Genomic DNA, 21,021 nt, shown 5'->3' on the forward strand with positions numbered 1-21,021 from the left:
AGTAATTTCAATTTAGTAAAAATAATTCAAGTTCAGCAAAAATAATTTTAGTTCAGTAAAAATAAATTTAGTTCAATAAAAATAAGGATATTTTACATTTTACTACCTTTAAAATGCTTAATTTTGAAAATAACAACCTGAACAATTTTTTTTTTTATATTACTACCACTCAAACTCTATTTCTTTTTATTTTGCTACAACTGTTAGTATTCTTTAACTATAGACGTTAGTGGGCCCAGACCAAATCCTATATTTGTCATCTCTTTTGCTTGTTGACTTCTAATCAACACACACTTCTCCATCCAAAAGAAAAAAAAAATCAACGACCTCTTCTGTCAAATGATGAAATTCATCCAATTAAGCCCCAATTGTAAATAAAAAAATCCGAAAATTCAATTTTTTTTAATCAAACCTTGAAATCGTTAAACGCAGGTAATTGGAAGGAAAACTACTGAAATTTTAAGGTGATTGAAGCACGAATCAGGTTTGATTTCTCATTTTTACAATTGAATTTTTTTTCCCAATTGTGCGTGAATGCTGGATTTAGGGTTCTACAATCCAATAGTTAGGGTAATTGTCATGTTTTACCACTTTAAACGATTAATTAACATCATAATTGAGTGAAATAGCAATAAATTTGTTGGGTTAAAAATTCTAGGGTTCATATGTACATTGAATTGGGCGTTTTTTTATCGTTAAGTAAATTGAACATAACATGGTCTGTGAGTGGGTGGATGAAGAAGATGGAAGTGAATGGAAAAAAGAGTTATCAACCAACTTATTTTGGAAGAAATTTTGAGTTCTGACAGGAAAAAAAACAAGGCTGCAAGTCAACAAGTGCATCCTGTTGGAGTGAATTTCATAGTTGTTGTCATATTTGGTTTGTGTATGATGTTAGGGGTGTTTGTAATCTATTAAAAAAGTTTAGGGTATTAGTTTATAGTAGCTGTTTGAGGATGTTATCTTTTAGTTACAATTGTAAGACTTTGATTATTCCTTTGATTAATGAATGAATGGAATTTCAAGCACTACTAATAATGTTTGGTTGCGGTAGGTGTTATTAGAAGCGCGCTTACGTTAAGCATGTTGTGAATATGCTTGGCACTCATAGGAAGTGGGAATTGACATACACGATTAGGGACAAAGCAAAGTAGGGTGCCGCCAACAAGTTTTTAAGGAACTTGTAAACCGTTCACTAATCATAAAAGGCAATCACGAATAAAGGACCAACGATAGGCAACAATCATTGACCCGTGAAGGTCACACCCCATTCATAATCCATGAGATTACTTGTAAGGAGGGTGTGCCCATCGTAGGGGATCCTTCTCCTTATATGTTCATGGCCCTTTAAAAGCTTAGGACTTTACACTTTTTAGGGTGTTTTAGGATTTGAATTCTTGACTGTTTGGGAGACCTTTGAATTAGAGTTGATCCTATAATCATTCTTTTTTGTAAGAAACTAGTAAGGAGTTGATTACGAAGGAAATAGGTCGTTTACTACTGTAGATACCAAAAAATGTCTCCCCAAAACTAAACCCGATGATGAACAACCTTTCACCGTCATTATTGGTCGGGTTGAGTATTTAATCTTAGAGTGCTTAAATTCATATTTTCATTCAATATACCAACCCAATTCCTAGCCCATTTTCCCAATTCCTCTTTTCGTGCCTTTAAACCCAAAATTATTCATTTCGTGTTCCTTAAAATCATTCATTTCGTGTCCTTTTATAAAAACGTATAGATCAGTTTAATTTGGTCCATAATATGGGTCCAATGATTGAAAATTTGGATAAGGTTTGAAAAGAGCTTTCCAACGATATATTATAAGCCCAAATCTGAGTTATAACGAATAAGTTATGGTCAAAATACTAAATTGAGCCTAAACCGAACCTAAGCCCACCTTACCTACGACCCAATGATCATGTGGAGGGTCCAAAGGATATAATCCCATTCTTAAACCAATTAGGATTAATTGGAAGCTTCTATAAGTTTCTAAAAGATCTTAATTATCCTTTATGAAAAGATAAGATTAAAGAGTTTGAAATTGAATAAAACTCCTCCTTTTGAAAATCCTAATTCTATTCGAATTGAAAAACGTTCAAAGATAGTCAGATATGATTTTCATATTTTTATCTAAATCTTAGATGGTTGGATATCCCTTGAAATTATATTTTCAATGATATATTATAATATTAATTCCGAGCTATAACAAAAAAGATATAAAAGACATACGAAACTCTATCCAAAACTGACACAGTCCCACTATTTCGACCATATCTTTATTTCTACAAACTTTTTTAATCTGATTTTAACTGGGTTAGAAAGTAGACTTCATGAACTTTCCAACGACATATTATTTAATTTATTCCAATTTTTTTATCAAAAGATATGATAAAAACAAAAATCGCAAAAACTACTGCCTATCGAAAGAGTTTTATTCCTATTCGAATTCGGATTTTATCTTAATTCTTCGACCCTTCTTTTTTTTCTTTATAAATAGAAGTCATATCACCACTTTTTCTATCATCCAAAAGCTTGATCACAAAATCATTCTTTTCTCCTTCTTTAGCCTAAACACTAGCCTCCCCATTCTTCCATAATACTTCCCCTAGGCACTCCAAGGAGTCCATACAATACCCGAAGTTCTATACTTAAACCAAGGCGTGAAAGGTATAATTAATTGAGGGTTTGGACCAAATCAACTCTAATTTTATTAAATTTAATTGTTTCAATTTGATTTATATATTTATTGAAGATACTAACAATTTATTCATGATGTAGCAAGTTAAGGAAACACGGAAAGTGAGTAATTAATCACTTAATTACTCTTATTTTATTCCTGTTGCTAGTATCATGTTTTGGTTTATTATGATTTTATTTGACTAACAATTTATTGTTGAATTGCTTCCAATAATAATGTTGATTTTTACTACATTTTTTTATCACTATATTGCATGTTTCAAGGGAATATGTAATCAAAAATCACGCCTAATAAGATAATTTGGACGACCGGTTTCGGTTCCTTTTTAATCTTGTTGTTTAATCAAGTGATCACGAATGTTTTAGAATTATGTGTGCATTAATATTCAACCAATTTATCATAATAATAATAGTTTGGAGCTAATTGAATATTTAGTTTATATGCCTTTGAGATCGCAGGAAATACTTTTCACTATAAGAATCGAGTAGAGGCCAATACGGGCGAATGTGACTCCATGGCTCACTTCGTACAATCATCCGCGATCCTCCTTTCGTGGTTCCGAACCATATGGATTTAGTAATCTCATGGATTATGAATGAGGTGTAACCTTCACGGGTCAATCGTTGTTGCCTTTCATTGTCCCTTTATTCGTGGTTGCCTTTTATGATCTGTGAATGGTTCACGAGTTCCTTAAAAACTTGTTGGCGGCTCCTTACTTTGCTTTGTCCCTAATCGTATTATGTCAATTCCCACTTCCTATGAGTGCCAAGCATATTCACACATGCTTAACGTAGGCACGCTTCAAACGACGCCTACAACTACCTCCTCCTAGTCAAATTATACTTATTACTTTTCACTACCTTAATACAAGTATAGGGGAAAGCAAAGGATTGATCCATGAGGAAAAGGGGGTTTTGCTCAATCAAGGTGAATTATGAATCTATTGCAAAGGGGTATTTTTAATGTTTTTGTGTTTTTCAATAGTCAAATTACTACTACGAAGGAATGAAAACAAGCAAAATAAGAAATCAAAATCTAGAAGAACTAGAATAAGGGAAACAACACTAGGGGGTACGGGGGTGTCAAACACGATTAACAAAGATAGACAATGATGATTATCATGAAGAACATGCCATATAATACAAAATTCTACCTAAACAATTAACTCTTATGCAATTGTCTAAGCAAATCAATCAATGAGGACTTGGCGTAATCGTGATCACTTTCGCGCATCCAATTAGACACTATTAAAATTGAGAGATTAAGAGTGCACAATACATAAAGCTGTATTTAAACAATTCATTTTCATGCAATCATTAAAGTAAAGGTGATCTTATCCTAATTCAAATCACTCCCATGCATCTAAATTAGAGAACATCAAACAATGTGCTATTAATAATCTCAAATCATCAAAAATCATACATTCATCAATTCATAGCATGAGCTCAATCAATCATCATCAATCATCAATATTAATGCATGCCTTTCACCCTGATCCCCTAGCCAAAAAATAGCCTAGGGAAGAGAAACTAACCATCATAACTAAACTAAAATAGGATTCAATCAACACAAAACTAAACATGATTAAAATCAAAGGAAAAACAATTCCAACAAGCTTAACTAAAGAAATAGATGAAAACAATCAACATCAAACAAATAAGTCAAACTAAAAGGAAAGGGTAAGAGAATACTAATGAGAAACTTGATTGAAGAAGGAAACTTGAAGTTCTAGCATTGGATTGAAATAACCTTGACCAAGTCTTGATTACAATGATGAAACTTGAAGAATAAGCAACTTTCTCTCTCTAAAATACAAGGTTCTAATGTTGATTGGAAAATAGAATAGTTAAAAAATTCAATAAGAAGACTATTTATATGCATCACCAACCCGGAAATAAAGACCCAAGGAGAGCCTTCTCTTCGCATGCCGCGCCCTCTCTTGGCTGGGTACGAAAAAGCCTAGCTCAACAAGCCACGCCCGCAGCCTATGGTGCCGCGCCCGCGGATGGAAGTTGGAGAGGTCTCTCCAGCTGAGGAGAAGCCGCGGCCTGGGAGCAGGGGAGAAATGAAGCTCGAAATGCCGCGTCCGCGGCCCTAGGTGCCGCGCCCGCGGGAAGTTGAGGAGAGCCATCTCCTAGGGCGCGGCAAGGCATCTAACGCATCATTGAAGAAACTTCAGAGCAGCGATAAGCGCCCGCGGCTTCTAGCCCTGCGCCTGCGGCTCCTTGCTTGGCTGCGCGCCCTCTCCTTGAGCATCTCTTTCCCTTCCTTAGCTCCATATACATCCATAGGCTTCATCAAAGGGGATGAGAACCTACAAATTATCAAAGAAAACTAAGAAAACACAAGAAAAGGGAGAATAAAGAGGAAAAACACGAGAAAAGACAAAACAACACAAAAACGAAGATAAAACGCTTTGAAAAAGCTCAAACAAGTGCAAATGAGGGGAAAATCCTTAGAGAAAAAGGATAAAAGAGTGGCATAAATGCCACTCATCAAAATCCCCCACACTTGTCTCTTGCTTGTCCTTAAGCAAAGAAAACTAGAAGAGCTAAAGCTAATAAAGAAAAGCCGAATTTGCTTTTAGCATAAGCAATAAGCCATTTGAACCTCAAGGTCACCAAAGAGGATGAGTTGTGATCTCGTGAGGGTTTCCAAAGAGTTTATCCCACATCTCTCACAAAATTGCGCTCAAGACAAACGAAGAAGGAGAAATCAAGAAGATGAATCAACGAGCACATGCAAACCATAATCAAATCAAGCTTTTAAAGACAACAAACATTAGTGGATGACAAGATTTCTAAGAAGTAAAAGTGAGCATGCAAGGGGATACCAATGGTTGATTGAAGGATAAATCATGCTAAGCATAGAGAACTCTAACATGCGCCACTCCCCCTGCATTCCATACATTCTTACCGCGTTCCCTCATCTAGATTCAAATCCACCCTTGGAGGTAGATCTCATGACTCCTCGAAGGAGTCGGAAAAAAGATAAAACAATATAAAATAGGGGAACCTGACATCTTACCAAGTCATTCTTTTCTCCATACTTGAAATCTAGCTCCCTACACTGACTAGAGACTCAACCAACGTAGGTCAAAAGAATATTGAAAGGGTTGTAGCGTTGGGTAGGGGTAAAGGTGTTGAAAAATTTGGAAATCGGTGCTTAGCCTAATCGTGAAGCGAAGGGTGATCAAGCCTCTTTTCCAAAATCAAACATCTACCAATTTTCAAACTATATTGCCATATGCTTGAATTACATTGCCAAACATTTTGAACTTTCATCTTCCTCTTTCGTCATCATTCAACAACTTTTTTTTTATTTTTTTTTATTCCAATGTCCTTGCCTTTTATAACTATGGACGACTTTTTCTAGGATTTGCATTTGCTTTTATTGAGAAAATATTCACAGCATCACAATCTCACTTTCTAATTAGAACCATTACCTTCCACATTTCAAATCAAGACATAAATAAGCTTTCGTGGCTTGAGATTCACGATTCTAAGGGTGAAAGTAAAACAAAAGGCCATGGGCTTATAATGTGCTATAATTAAGGAGGGGAAGGCTCAACATGGGAAGAAAAAGGGGCAAATGCAACCAAAAATACAAGACACGATAAAATAAAAGCTAATCCTAGAAAACAACACCGAATGAAGAATGTTATTTGTCATCCCTAAGTTAGCTCGGTTGCGATCTTGGGAGTTAGACGCCATTTTCTAGATCTAAACATGCCTTGGTAAGGATCCTACGCCGCTCATACAAAGAAATGTTGGAGGCTTGAACAATGAAACTCACATCGGGTTACAAAAACTACCTCTAGGGCTTTAAATCCCCTAATGAGAGCAACACCTTCTTACCACAAACAAGTGAAATTGGGTTTGATGGGCCTTACGAGTTCTAAACCGGCTACCTTAGCATGGACCTATCCTAGAGTCAACCGATGGCATCCCGAAGCGTGCAAACTTTTAACACTTAGTAAGAAAGACATTCAATCACACAAGTTAACTTTTATTATGCTCAAGATGAAGATGAAACAACTAAAGTTTTCGTGGTTTATCTTGAAACAATAAAGGCAAATTTTTTTTTTGGAAGGAGAATAAAAGTAATAAGAGGCAAGTAAAAATTTAATTCCCAATCGACAAACAATGATCGTTCGGCATCATACCAATGATCACCAGATTCCGTAGAATCAAATGCATACAACCTCGAACAATCAACTCCATCCTATTCTAACTAACTATGCACACAAGAGAAAATAAAAGAGAGTAAAGGAAAGGTCTCACCCAAATGTTTCTTGAAGAAAAATAAAGCAACTAAATCATTTACCATAGCTCCATATGTTGCTTCCAACGTTCTTCAAAGCTACAAAAGAGAGAGATAAAAGCAAAAACAAAAACTATGCAAAGAAAAAGGTTAGAAAGGAAAGAAAAAAGAAAGGGAAAAACGAAAATCTACAAACTTGAACCTTGGGCAAAACCAACTACCCAAATCATCATCCAATCATCATCATAACAAATCAACCAAAAGCAATACAACCCAACACCCAACAACAATATCAAACATAAATCCCTCAAATGCTCCCATGAGTCCTTTTTGCCTTCCCCCACACTTACCCAAAACTACTCCCTTTTGACTCAAACACCCCCCCCCCCCACACTAGATAAGAGCATTGCCCTCGATGTATTACATGCAAATAAAAACAAAAGGGAGGGACCAAAAGGGGAGGGGAAAAACATGCATACCAAAAGGGGGACTATTGGCTACTAACTATCATAGGAAAAACCCTAGGGGGCCAATGAGTATCCCAACCTCCGGTGTAACCGGGATGCCACCCATAATGACCCTTGAAAAGATCAAGTTGGGAAGGGGACAATTGGTCGTATGGTTCGGGTAGCACTAAAGGCAAAGGGTGAGAGGGATCAACGTAGGGGTAGTTTAGGTCTCCCCTATAATCGCTCCCACCCAAAACCCGGTAGTCATAGTGACCGGACTCATCGGGGAACTCATGCCTTGGCTCATCGGGGTCCAAGACACCTGGCCAATAGGGTACATAGGTTGGTTGTCACCCCCCCATGATGGCACGGGCTCTTATTGGGCCGGCGTATATGGATAGTTAACTGGAGGAGTGACCTCCACTCCACGTACACTAGCATCATATAAGGTGTTCGTTTGAAGACATTATGTTGGTGAGAGGCGAACATACCTTGCAAGTTGCATGCTCTCCGTTTGAGCTCTCATCGCGGCCATCTCATGTTGAAAATCGGGTTGTTGTTGTTGTCGTCTTCTTCTTCTTCTTCTTCTTCCTTGTTGTTGTTGTTGTTGTTGAATCGGAGGCACTCCTCCACCTCATCATCTTCTTCTCCATCAATACCAATCTCCTCATCCAATTCATTCAATTCATCCATATCCACCTCTATCCCGTCATGGGGAAGGACACCCGAGTCTTTTCTCACCCACCAAGGGTGATTAACTCCCTCTCTAGTATAGGAAGTGAATTCCGGCTTAGGAAGGAAACATCGATGCTTGTGGGAGACTAGCAAACTCCAAATCCCATCTACCTTAGTCTATTTGATGAATTGCATCATCTTATGTTGCTTCGTGTCGAACCAAATGTCACTCTTATGGTGCAAGAGCGCAACTTATCCCCATGACCCAAATTCTCCGCCAACCGAGTCACCATAGCTCCACAATGAATCTTCCCCGTTTTTGTTCCCGATACAATAGCCTCAATACACTTAGTGAAGATAAAACCCAAGTTCACTCTATGTCTGAAATTCGGCCTAAAGGCAAGCCACAAGATTCGGATATCTTCTAGTGTTATCTTCCCCAAATCTTGCTTGTTGAAGACCATATACCCAAGAATACGGTGAAAAAGTCTAAGAGCCAGGTGCATGATCTCACTAGCCAATGAAACCTTAGCATTGAAGCTGGGAGAAGTAGGTTGGCATCGGGATTGAGGTCAAGGTATTCGTTGAATTGACGGAGGGTCATGATTTCTTTCTTGTTGAAGAGTTGGAAAGAGATAGAAAGGTTGTTACTGCCGGTGGCATGTGTTTTAAAGGAGGCTAAAAACTCCAAGTTAGGCTCACTGTAGGTTGGTAAGCCTTCGTTAAAAAGGAGTTTAGTCTTAGATTGTTGAAGAAGAACCAACAATCCTCATCAATGCCCAATTGTGTTGTTGTGGTTTGATAATAGTGTTTGGAGGGGTGGATTTTTCGTGATTGTAGGGTGTCATAAGTGGTTTTATGATATTTGTTGGTAAATTTGGTTGGAGGAAAAGGTGGTGGTGGTTGATTATCATTTAGAGGGGCTTGAGAGGTTGAAGCTTGAGGCTCTTTACCACCCTTTCTCTTCTTTGAACCCATACCAAGCACCATTTTTACTTCTTCAAACAATCAAAGCACACTACTCCAAATTCACCCAACTATCCCACTACAACACAAACTTCCACAATCCAAATACTTCTCAAACACCAATCAACACAAATTAACTACAAATATCCACAAGAAATTCCAAATATCAACTTAAAAACAACAAACAAACATGAATAATCAAGAAAAACAAACAACAATCACCAATTCATGCATCAAAATTCACCAATGAAAATCACAAAAACAACCATGTAAATCGTTGAATATATGCTCAAAAATTTCAATAAAAACTAGAGAGGAGATGATTATACCAACTATGTGAGCCAAAAATCAACTCTAACTAGCCCAAGGAACCAAAATTTCGAACAACCTTCAAGCACCAACAATGTAGTCCCACGCAAAAATCGGACCAAAATGTGGTAAAATGGTGGAGATGATGAATTTGAAGAAAATTGGTGAAAATTTGAAGGAATTTGAGTGAGAAATTAGTAGGATTTGAGAGTTTATGGAGTTAGGGTTTGAGGTTTGGGGTTTTTTAGAGAGAGAGTGAGTGAGGAAGACGATGAAATGAAGTTGAGGAGGGGTGAAATTAGGTAAATAGAGCTGTGAGAATACAGGTAGACCCCGACTACCGTGCTCGCGGGCCAAAAAGCCGCGTTCGCGGCCATCGTTGCCGTGCCATCTCCTGGGGCGCGACTGGGCAACTCCCACATGGTGAGATTGCCATTGAAAATTGCCAGCCGCGCCCTCTCCTCTACAGGCCGCGCCCGCGGCCCCTTGGAGAGGACTCTCCTTGTGCGTGGGCTTCTCCTTAAGGCCTTGAGACTCCAATTTCAAATCTTCCTCGTTCATAACTCAACCTTGGCTTGTCAAATTACGACCCCAAGGCCTCAAATCCTAACCTCACACGTAGCTACCAAGATTTCAAGTACCTACAAAGAAAAGCCAAAGAACATAAGATAAGAACTAACAACAAAACCGACAAAAAAAAAGAGAAGAAAAATAAGAAAGAAAAGAGTTAAGAACTCGGGTTGCCTCCTGATAAGCACTTCTTTATGAGGTCACTAGCTTGACCATGAGAGAGTTTCATCAAGGAGGGGGCTTGGGATCCAAAGGATCAAGCCTTAAGCATTCAATGAGACCAACTTTATCTTTGCAGAAATAGTGTTTCAGACGATGACCATTAACCATAAACTTTTGAGCGCCCGCTTCCAACTCAAATGAACCATAAGGAGTAGCCTTTGAAATTCATAAAAGGCCCCGACTACTTGGACTTAAGTTTTCTTGGAAACAAACGAAGTCTTTAATTGAATAACAAGACCTTATCTCTAACCTTATTGTCTTGTCCTTATATAACCTCGAGCTCTCATAAGCATCATCTCTAAGCTCTTCGAGTTCATTGAGCTTCAACAACCTCTTCTCACCGGCCAATGATAAATCCATATTGAGCTCCTTGATAGCCCACCAAGCCTTGTGTTCCAATTCCACCGGCAAGTGACAAACCTTCCCATAAACCAACCTATAGGGGTTTGTGCCAATTGGAGTCTTGTATGCCGTCCTTAGAGCCCATAGCGTGTCATTAAGTTTGAGAGACCAATCCTTCCTAGACTTGTTCACCATTCTCTCAAGAAGATTCTTAATTTCTCTATTTGATACCTCCACTTGTCCTTGAGTTTGAGGGTGGTAAGGTAGGCCGACCTTGAGGTGAACTTCATACCTCTTAAGAAGGGCTTCGAGTTTCTTCTTCGCAAAGTGAGAGCCTCCATCGCTAATGAGCATCCTTGGAACCCAAAATAGAGGAAAGATGATCTTCTTAAAAAGCTTAAGCACAACCTTATGGTCATTGGTAGAGGAAGGTATGGCCTCAATCCACTTAGTTACATAATCAACCTCTACCAAGATATACAAGTTCCCATAAGAAGAAACAATGGGCCCCATGAAGTCAACCGCCCATACATCAAAAGTTTCGACCTCCAAAATGTTTTGTTGAGGCATTTCACCTCTCTTGGTTATGCCACCACTTCTTTGACACTTATCGCATCTTGAAACAAACTTGTGGGCATCCTTCTGCATTGTCGACCACCACAATAGAGATTGAGAAATCTTTGCCACCATCTTATCAACTCCCCCATGTCCTCCACATGGTAATGAGTGGCAATGCTCAAGAACTCCTTCGATTTCATGATCCAGAACACATTTCCAGAAAAGGCCATCTCCACATTGTTTGAATAAGTATGGGTCATTCCAAAAGTACCTTCTTACTTCCTTGAAAAACCTTTTATTTTGTTAAGAAAAGAATTCTGGGGGAATGACTCCACAAGCAAGATAATTGGCAATATCCGCATACCAAGGGCTAGATGTTGAAGCTATAGCCATGAGAGTTTCGAATCCCATCTCCTCATTGATTAGTACATCATCTTTTTTTTCAAAAGGAAGCCTAGAAAAATGATCCTCAATATAGTTCTCTACTCCTTTCTTATCTCTCATTTCCATGTGGAAATCTTGAAGGGACAGAACCCAGCGGATAAGGCGGGGCTTTGCTTCTTTCTTAGTCATGAGATATCGAACCGCTATATGATCCGTGTACACAATCACCTTAGAGCAAATAAGATAAGACCTAAACTTGTCAAAGGCAAACACAACCGCTAGCATTTCCTTCTCCGTCGTCGTATAATTCCTTTAAGCTTCATCTAGAGTTCTACTTGCATAGTAGATGACATATGATTTTCCTTCCTTCTTTTTCCCAAGCACGACACCTACTGCAAAGTCACTAGCATCGCACATTAGCTCAAAAGGCAAGCTCCAATCTAGAGCTTGCACAACGGGAGAGAAAATGAGAGCTTCCTTGAGCTTACGAAATGCCTCAAGGCAACCCTCATTGAAGCTAAAAACAACATCCTTTTTGAGTAATTCGATCAAAGGTTTGGCGACTGATGAAAAATCTTTAAGAATCTCCGATAAAAACCAGCATGCCCAAGAAAAGCTCTTACTCCTGTGATAGAAGTAGGAGGGGGCAACTTTGCAATCGCCGAAAATTAGGCCGGATCAACTTCAATGCCATTCTTTGAAACTTTATGGCCAAGGAAAATACCCTCGTCAACCATAAAGTGGCATTTTTCCCAATTCAAGACCAAACTCGTCTCTTGACACCTTTTCAAAACTTTTTCACGATTATAAAGACAAGTGTCAAAAGACGAGCCACCCACACTAAAATCATCCATGAATACTTCAATCTCTTTTTCAAGCATCTCAGAGAAAATAGAAGTCATGTATCGTTGGAATGTTGAAGAAGCATTGAATAACCCGAATGGCATTCTCCAGTATGCGAATGTTCCATATAGACATGTGAAAGTAGTTTTCTCTTGATCACTTGGATGGATAGTGATTTGGAAAAATCCGGAGTACCCATCCAAGAAACAAAAGAAAGCATGGTGAGAAAGTCTTTCCAACATTTGGTCCATAAATGGGAGAGAAAAATGGTCTTTCTTTGTATTTTTGTTCAACCTCCTATAGTCAATACACATTCTCCACCCGGTCTTCGTCCGGGTGGAGATTTCCTCTCCTTCTTCACCTTTGATGATGGTCATTCCACCCTTTTTGGTAACTACATGAACCGGGCTAACCCACTTGCTATCGGAGATAGCATAGATGATGCCCGCTTCACATAGTTTCAAAATTTCCTTCTTAACAACCTCTTGGAGGTTGGGGTTCAACCTCCTTTGAGGTTCAATGGAGGTGGATTGATCATCTTCAAGATGAATACGATGCATGCACAAAGAAGGGATAATACCCTTGATATCATCAATGCTATACCCTATCACATCTTTATATTTTCTCAAAATATTAAGCAATTTTTCCAAATAAAGTCCATCAAGGGTAGTATTGACAATAATAGGGTATTTTCCCTCATTATCAAGATAAGCATATTTCAAAGAAGGGGGAAGGGGCTTGATTTCTACCTTGGGAGGAGGCTTGGAACTCTTCTCCAATTTCTCCTCTTTATGCTCGAGCTCGATCTCTTTTTGTTGTTCAACCTCTTCCTCCTTTGAGGCTTCTTCCATAGCCATGACAAACTCTCTTGCCTCTTGAGAATGGAACTCTTCCTCGCATGTTAGAGCTTCAACCATTGGATCTTTAGGCTTCATCATTACCCTTCCCAAGAGATCTAACTCCTCATTCACAACATCAACTCTATAGAATTTCTCAACCATGGGGTCATTAGTAATTTGGAGAACTCAAAAACAATTTTCTCATCGGCCACTTCACATAAAATAGTATTGTTCTTGTAATTGATAACCACCCCAAGGTTTTAAGAGGTTCCCGACCCAAGATCAACGGAGTGTCAACATCTTCCTCCATATCCATGACTACAAAATCACTTGGCACATAGATATGCCTTACTTGAATAGGAACATCCTCAAGTTCACCACAAGGAAGTTTGACCGAACGGTCGGCTAATTGAATTGTTTTTCTTGTTGGTATCATTTCAATATTGAGTTTTTGTGCAATGGAGAGGGGAATTAAGCTAACACTCGCTCCTAAATCCGCCAAGGCACCCCTAGGTTCCATGTTACCGATCTTAACCGGTAAAGTAAAGTTTCTTAGGTCCTTCTCTTTCTTTAGCATCTTGCGTTGAACGAGTGCACTAACTTGATGAGGGAGGGTAATGAGCCACTACTACAAAAAAGGCCTTAGAGAACTGTTAGAATAAGCTTTATAGATCGCCTTAGGGGCGTTCTTCTGCTAAGCGATGTATAAAGTATAGAGAACGGGTCGTATAGGCGTTTTATATAATAACAAATAGAGAACGGTTGTTAGTCACAACCGTTCTCTTTTCCCTTCTTAAATTCGTACACTAAGGAAGGAATACAGAATGGTTTAGGCCACTTAACCGTTCTATATTGCATTACAATAGAGAACGGTTAAGTTAGATAACAGTTCTCTAATTATTTTTTTTTTAAAAAAAAAATCCAGCCATATGTATTTAATTATTCGAATTACCCCTTTACGTATTTTATACCGTATTATTCCTGTATTTTAATAATCTGAATTATTTTTGTATTTCATTTTAGACCTATATTCCTGTTTAACTGTTTTATATCTTGTAAATTTATATATCCTGTAAGAAAATCTTCACATTTCTTTGTAAAAAAAATCTAAGATCCTGTACGTGAAATATAACTTTCTATATAATGAAATTAACAAAAATATTTCCAGATACGACAAAAGCCATCAAAATATACTTCATATATATAATTTTAAACATCCAACCACAATTAAATTGAATCATTCATACAAAATTTGTTCTATAAAAACAAATACGTGAGTTAAATATCAAAAACCTTTCTAGTTAATGTTGATTTAAAAAAAAATTGATGCCCCAAAATATACCAATACCATATTGATCTACAATTCACATAAATCATCGTCGTCGTCATTTGGTTGATGGTATCCGGTAACATATGAAATCCACCTTTTCCTAAGCTCGTCAATCATTTGTTGAGAATATGTATGAGCAACTTGCTTAATATACTACAAAACAATGTAAAATACATACATATTAGTTAATAATATATTAGTTCAAAATAGAGTGTCATTGTGGGGCATCGATAACAAATAAGCCTCAGTCAACAATATAGGTATACATTCGAAGTTGCGAACAAGGCACAACCAAACAAGCAAGAGTAACAGATCTTGCAAGCATTTGCACAATATCTCATGAAGTCATGATAGCAATAGCAAAGTAACAAATTTCAAATAATAATAACAATTTGATCTCTTTATGTGCCATCAATATCATTACAGTTATAATTGAATTCCCTTGAGCACTACTATTCGTGTTAACTAGCTTAGCATTAAGAAACAAGTTCTTCTATTTAATATAACCAAACTCTACTAGTTAAAAAAATAAGCAATTAGCTAAATATATCTACTGCCACTGATACAATCAATATCTTTATTGATTTAAAGTGCACATCTACTGCCACTGATACATTAAAGCTATGAAAATGAAGCCAAAAAATGGGTGTCCCACTCCCACTTATGAGAAAATCCCTTTGAAAAAACCAAAAAAAAAACAGAGGATGAGAATCCTCTATATCACCTCATCATATACTACCACTGATACATTAAAGCTGCAACTATCAAATACACACGTTACCTCGTATAGGCATTTGATAATCACATTTGGATTTACTCCCTTGGTGTCGTACATCCAATCCTTTCTTAATCTGGCCTTGAAAGCTCTGCAACGGATTGAAGCTCTCCCTAATACATAATTTCTACGTTCTTCCGGCACTATAAATCCTCTCTACAAAATTCAAATAAAAGATATCAGATATAACAATACCGAAATTCATATATCAAAACAATACCTGAATTCGAATAAACAAGCTTTTATGAGGCTTGATCATTCTCTGGAAGCCACACTGCAATCTTGATTTTTTTTTTTTTAGGAACCCCATCAAGGCAGAAATTATATAAATAAATCAGAATTAGCTACATCAATAATATCATCAATGATGAAATGGAACGAACTAGAATTTCATCAATGATTATTTTCATCAGCCCAGCCTCTCTAGCAAGCTGTAAACCCCACCAGATAGCTTTGCTTTAGCTTCAGCAGCCTTCAGTTCCCACCTATCACAACACTGGACAACAGAGCAAACTGCAGCCTGCTGCTTGTTCCCAGCATGCGTATGCACAATATCCTCCTGTACTTCTTTACATATAAGCCTCGCCCATGAAATTCAATAATTCCAAAGTCTATTGTATTTTGACTCTAGTCTCTATGTATTAGCCTCACCCATGAAATTCAATATTTTGAGAAGAATAAACTTGACTCTAGTCTCAATGTATTAGCCTCACCCATCAATTTTTTTCCTCATTACCATCAAACCATTGTTCCATAGCCTAATTGGTTAAATCTCCAATATTAATTAATTACAATTTGCATTAATAAAAAGAAAAAAAAACAGACAATTATGTGGGACAGAGTGATTAATGAAGGATACAATACAGGACAGTCAAAACAAAGTTGGGCTGATGCAGCACCTGCTAAAGACTATTTGGTTTGCACAAACCTCATCACATATAATCTAGTTCAAAATCCCTAGCATAAATTAAGTACTTGTATTTTATTAACAGCTTGATTATTATTTCTTATATAATCACTACTTGTTACCATTTATATTTTTTTTCTATTAACTTCACTGCAGCTTGATTATTACTTAAGGAAAGTGTTAAAACATAGGCATATGAGTTAAACATAAAAGAGTACAATAAAATTGAAAATTATGCCTTTTTCCTATGGTAATTATTCATGTTTCATTTGGGATAAAATAGATGCCACTGCCAAATCTGCCACGACTCATGAGTATCGACGTTTTATTTTCATGTATGTATGTATTAGGCATGCTCTGAAGCTTATGCAACAAGGGTCCAGCATCATTAACACAACATCAGTTCTTGCATATAAAGGGAGTCCAACATTGCTGGACTACACCTCTAACTCATGATCATGGAACTAATCAAAAAGCCTTTAATCTTACCGTAATGAATTTAAAGAGGTCATCAATAACTTCTTTCGGAACTTCCTCCCAGTCTCAATAATTGATATTCATTCTTTCATGAACAACTACACCAATGTATGATGAAAAGATACATCTATTTCCCCAATTGGCACTTTATTGTGATTCCATTCCATTCCAAATTACACAACTAGTACATCAAATTACACTCTCCCCTAGCATGCTTTGCAAGGATGACCTCTCTCTTTGTTCCTTTTTTTTTTTAATCTGATTAAGGATCTAAATTGAACTTAGGTAAGATTAATTTGGCTAAATTAATTTTGATTACAATTGAAATTAAAGAAAATTCGACAAAATTAAGGGTAATTTGATTGAACTTACTGCAATAATTTGGCAGTTATCCCTAAAACTATAACTGTGAAATGTTTTTCAATCACCTAAAATTCGAATTGCAAATTACTTTAATAGATGAAAACTACGAATTCACTTCTATTTCCTTCATAATTTGAATGATGCATGCAATTAGATTGACAATTATCAGAATCCAATTACTCTTTGAGAAGAAAAATTCGAACCACAAAAAAAAAAAAAATCATCGAGCCTACCTCAATTTACTGGTGCGGTGCTGCAGACGTGGAGCGGCACTGTAAGCGGCTGATGAAGGTTTCGATATGGAGGTTTAATGGAGGTTTCACTTTTTTTTTTTTTTTTGGCTGATGAATGAGTGAGAAAGAGGTTTCACGTATTTTTTGCTTTAGTATTCTAGTGAAAGTGAAAGAGAAGTGCGCTTCACTTTCCCATTTAGCTGCCTTAGATAATTTGGGTAAATTATTACTCGGTACGTATACAATTTCATCCTAATTTGTTTTAAAAAAAAAGAGTTAATAATACAATATAAAACGGTTGTCAAGATGACCGTTCTATATCATCTATAATAAATAATTATTTTTTTAATTATTTGAGTAAAAAGAAATAGAGAACGGTTAACTATCCTAACCGTTCCATATGTATTAACATACAGAACGTCTCTTATATAAAGACGATCTATATTCTTCCGGAGAACGCCTACCTTTGATAACCGTTCTATATTTTGCGATCTCTAATCTAGTTTTTGGTGTAGTGAGCTCATCATTGAGATTTCTTTTGTTGGTTAGGATGTCTTTGAGAAATTTGGAGTACGAAGGCATTTGGGTAACAACTTCGATGAAAAGGAGACTTATGTGTAAGTTCTTCATTACACTAAGGAATTTTGCGAATTTATCATTCAACTTTCTCTCCACAAGCCTCCCGGGAAAAGGAAGCGGCTCATCTAGATTACTAGTCTCACTAAGACTTGAAGTTGTCTTGTCATCATTAGGCTTCTTCTTCTCTACATTCTCTTCTTTCCTAACAACCTTGTCTTCTTCAACTCTCTTCTCCCCCTTCACACCTTCTTCTCCTCCCTTCTTTCCCCCACTATCTCCCTCTTTTGGCCGTTCATAAGATGTGCTCAATCTCAATGTGATTGCCTTGCAAGAGTCGGGTTTTATGTTATGAGAGGGGTTTGCTTGTGGTTGTCCGGGTAAAGTAGAAGGTGAGTTGAAAGGTAATCTCTCGGCCAATTGGGCTAATTGCGAATCAACCATCTTGTTTTAAGCTTTAACCTCTTGGATTTGTTGATTCATGGCTTGGAGTTGTTGAAGAATTTGGGTTTGTGTGGAATCGAGTTGAGATGCTTGATCTTGACTCTTTTGAGACACTTGATTTTGGTTGTTGTATTGGTTTTGATTGTTGTATTGGTTGTTCCTTGGGTAGTTTCCTCTCGGATTTTAGTTATGAGGTGGAGGTGGGTTTTGATATTGAGGGTTGGAATTGTATGATGGTTCAGCTTGTTGCCTCCATTGTTGAGGTTGAGGTGTAAATCCGGGTGGTGGTTGTCTCCAAGCTACTCCTCCGCCACTTCCCCTATATCCATCTTGCCTTGTGTTGTAAGACGCCACATGCTCGAGGCTCAAAACCCCACAATAAGATGTATCGTGGTTTGTGCCACCACAATATTGACATGAGAAAGAATCGACTTGAGAAGAGCTTGCCTCACTATTAACACTTGTGTTCAACTTTGCAAGCCCCTTCGTCAAAAGCTCAATTTGATGTTGCAATTGATCAACCTTCTCCAATTCGTACATCCCACCTTTCTTCGGTGCATTCCTCCTTCTACCACCCCAAGAGTAGTTCTTCGCTACTTCTTCGATTGTTGCTTCAACTTGGTTTTGGGGGATCTTAATCAATTGTTTACTCGCCCCCGCATCCAAGTTAGCTCTAGACATATGTTCCAATCCATCATAGAAAAATCGGATGAGCAAGCTTTGATTGTATTCATGATGAGGACATGCTTGTACCAACTCCTTGAATCTTTCATAAGCTTACTAAGACTCTCATCCGCTTCTTCCTTCTCATTTCGGCAGTCTTTTCCTCAGAAATGAACCTCTTTAAGAATGACTTGACTATTTCCTTCCATGTTGTGAGAGAATTTGGCTTCACTTGCTTGAGCCACTTCTTAGCTCTACCCGAAAGAGATTGTCGAAATAGATGCATTCGGATGTACTCTTGAGAAACTTGATTGGTTTGGATCATGGCACATAGCTCAAGGAATCTATCAAGGTGCTCAATGGGATCTTCACTTGGAGAACCCGAAAATTGTTTCTCTTGTACCATTTTTGTGTATTGGGGGTGAACGGTAAAGTTGGTTTCCGTGATGGGTAGCAAAATCCCTCCCGTGAGCTCATAATCCTCCGGATTTCCAAACTCACGAAACAAAACTTCATCCTCTTGTCCCACCATTGCCTCACTTTGCGAACTTGAAGAATAAGAATTACTCCCACTCTAAACAATAACACAAAGACCTCTTCCCTCTTCTTGATAAAGCCTACGGACTTGTCTCAAAGTTCGGTCGATCTCGTGGTCAATGTTATGTGTGGGTGGTCCTTGAGACCTCCTAAGCATCCACCAAAGCTAAACAAACAATTAGCAATGACTAGCAAGAGAATAAATTAACAAAAGCAAAAGCAACGAATCCAATAATAACACAATAAAAGTGCAAAATTAGCCGTTTCCCCGGCAACGGCGTAAAATTTAATCACGAAGAAAATAGGTCGTTTACTACCTCCTCTTAGTCAAATTATATTTATAACTCTTCACTACCCTAATACAAGTATAGGGGCAAGCAAAGGATCGATCCATGAGGAAAAGGGGGTTTTTGCTCAATCAAGGTGAATTAAGAATCTATTGCAAAGGGATATTTTAAATGTTTTTGTGTTTTCAATAGTCAAATTACTACTACGAAGGAATGAAAACAAGCAAAATAAGAAATCAAAAGCTAGAAGAACTAGAATAAAGGAAACAACGCTAGGGGGTACGGGGGTGTCAAACACGATTAATAAAGATAGACAATGATGATTATCATGAAGAACATGCCATAGAATACAAAATTCTACCTAACCAATTCACTCTCATGCAATTTTCTAAGCAAATCAATCAATGAGGGCTTGGCCTAATCAAGATCACTTTCTCGCATCCAATTAGACACTAATAAAATCGAGAGATTAAGAGTGCACAATACATAAAGCTCTACTTAAACAATTCATTTTCATGCAATCAGTAAAGTAAAGATGATCTTATGCTAATTCAAATCAATCCCGTGCATCTAAATTAGAGAACATCAAACAATGTGCTACTAATAATCTCAAATCATCAAAAATCATACATTCATCAATTCATAGCGTGAGCTCAATCAATCATCATCAATCATCAATATTAATCCATGCCTTTCACCCCCTTCCCGTAGCTAAAAACTTAGCCTAGGGAAGAGAAACTAACCATCATAACTAAACTAAACAAGGGTTCAATCAACACAAAACTAAACATGATTAAAATCAAAGGAAAAATAATTCCAACAAGCTCAACTAAAAAAATAGATGAAAACAATCAACATCAAAGCAAATAAGTCAAGCTAAAAGGATAGGGTAAGAGAATACTAATGAGAAACTTGATTGAAGAAGGAAACTTGAAGTTCTAGCATTGGATTGAAATAACCTTGACCAAGTCTTGATTACAATTGTGAAACTTGAAGAATAAGCAACTTTCTTTCTCTAAAAATACAAGGTTCTAATGTTGATTAGAAAATAGAATAGTTAAAAAATTCAATAAGAAGACTATTTATATGCATCACCAATTCGGAAATAAAGAACCAAGGAGAGCCTTCTCTTCGCATGCCGCGCTCTCTCTTGGCTGGGTACGGAACAACCTAACCCAGCAAGCCGCTCCCGCAGCCTATGGTGCCGCGCCATCGGGTGGAAGTTGGAGAGGCCTCTTTAACTAAGGAGAGGCCCGCGGCTCCTTGCTTAGCTGTGCGCCCTCTCCTTGAGCATTTCTTTCCCTTTCT

This window comes from Chenopodium album, chromosome 13 (genome assembly GCF_948465745.1).
Source record: "Chenopodium album chromosome 13, dcCheAlbu1.1, whole genome shotgun sequence".
Lineage (NCBI taxonomy): Eukaryota > Viridiplantae > Streptophyta > Magnoliopsida > Caryophyllales > Amaranthaceae > Chenopodium > Chenopodium album.